This window comes from Pterocles gutturalis, unplaced genomic scaffold, assembly GCF_000699245.1.
Source record: "Pterocles gutturalis isolate BGI_N339 unplaced genomic scaffold, ASM69924v1 scaffold11996, whole genome shotgun sequence".
NCBI classification, from domain to species: domain Eukaryota; kingdom Metazoa; phylum Chordata; class Aves; order Pterocliformes; family Pteroclidae; genus Pterocles; species Pterocles gutturalis.
This window is the reverse complement of record NW_010103130.1, coordinates 18,916-20,835: the sequence shown is the minus strand read 5'-3', so window position 1 is coordinate 20,835 and position 1,920 is coordinate 18,916.

Here is a 1,920-nt window from a genome sequence, read left to right as displayed (position 1 = left end):
ACAAACCCCCCCATGGCCACGGCGGTGCTCAGCCAGGCTCGCGGTGCCGGGGTGGTCAGCACCGACTATTGTCCAGACCTCCCAGACGAGGGGCCTGGCTGACTTGGATAATGGGGAAATTCATGTGTGCAAAGGAAACTGCTCTTCTCTGTGCTTGAATTATTCCAAAATGCTCTCCTATTATTTATCTACTTTGTAAGAATGTGTTTTTGATGAATGCAAGTAGGCTTCAGGGTGCTGCGCGATTATCAGCTGCAAGCTCTCCTTCCTCGCCTGCATCGAGGTGTTCAGTTTAATGGGCAAGCTGAAATCTCATTAAATACCTCATTAACAGCTCAGCCTGTGGAGCAAAGCTGCAGGGGAGAGAGCTGGGCAGAGGGCTGCTCTCAGGTGCTGTGTCGGAAAGATGTGATTGCTGCTCGGAGTGAAATTTGTTGAGGACATTTGGGCAGGGGATGCTGCAGGAGAGTACTCCGCATACCAGATCACGGAGGGTGTTACTCTGTTCCCTGCCCAGCCTCTGCCCAGCCCAGAACGAGCCCCAGAACCAGCCCAGCCTGTGCTAAAGAAGGCAGAACCTGTCTCAGCTGCAAGGGGAGCTGGATGGAGCTGTGCGTAGCCCCTGGCACAGCCTGGTGAGGCCAGAGCAGCACCCCGAACCTGCTGCAGAAATGGGCGCCCTGGGAGCAGCTATCATGTTCATAAAAGGAGCTTTGAGCAGTACATACAGGGCCCTGTTTCCTTAACAACAAATCCGTCGCAATGTCCCTTTCGGCATGGGAAACCCTGCCGCGCCACAATCCCTCGCTGGGAGCCAAGCGGGGATCCCCTGAGGCTGGGGGAGTTCATTTGCGATCACCCAGAAGAGAAACGCGCCGTTGCTCACGCCTGGCAAAGAGCTGTTCTGCCTGAGCTGCCCACTGCGGGGAAGAAAAGAGCCTGTTTGTCTGGGTGAAACGGGCCGAAAAATCGGTACCCTGCTGCCGAGGAGCGGGCTGGATTCATCCGGCAAAGGCAAAGGCAGGTCCGTGGTCCTGCAGCCAGGGGAGGGTCAGGGCTGTCCCCCACCTGAGCCAGGAACATCCCCTCCTCACCACCAGCTCAGCACCCACCGCGGCGTGCACCCAGGGGCCCGTCCCGACCCACACCTGGGCTGAGAAGACCTCCATGCACGGCCCGTGCAGCCCTTGTCCCCTGCGGTGGGCTGGCCCTGGCACCACAGCCCTCCTGAGCACCGCCGCCAGCTCTGCCCCTCCTGGGACCTCAGCCACCTCCCCGTGCTCCCACAGGAAAATCCAGCGGGAACATCAGTGTCCAGGGGCTTGCAACAGGTGTGCCTGCACCGCGTGCCGTGCCGATGACCCTCCTGTCTCCCCGGTGGCACCACGGGGGTGCGAATGGCCGCAGCAGCCCAGCGCTGTGCTGCACAGGGTGCACCCACGAGGACCCCGCGGGAGACGGGCTGTGGGAGAAGGGTCTGAGCAACCCCAAGGGTGCGTGGGACCGGGCTGAGACCCTCCAGCCTGCCCGCAGGGAGAGCTCCTCTCCCCATTCGTAATCAGCTACTAGAGGGAAGAGGTGCTGTAACGGGGAAGGGTTTTGGCACACAGCAATGCACAGGATCATGGAGAGCTGCCATTTGTGGCCAGGGTCCTTGCTGACAGTGCCACCAGCACTAAAGGACACTTCACTGCTTTTTCTGTGGAGCTGGCTCCTCAGCACTTCCTGCCACCTCGCACCCGATGCAGGTGCCCGTGGGGTGACAGCAGGGATGAGCACAGGGAATGTCTGGCTGACCGGGCTGCAGTGGAGGGCTGAGCCAGCTTGGCCAGGGCTACCAGCGGTGCCTGGGGACAGAGCCAGCAGTGCCCCTGGCATGGAGGCTGAAGTCCTTCCTCTGCACACAGCCTTGGGCAGCAC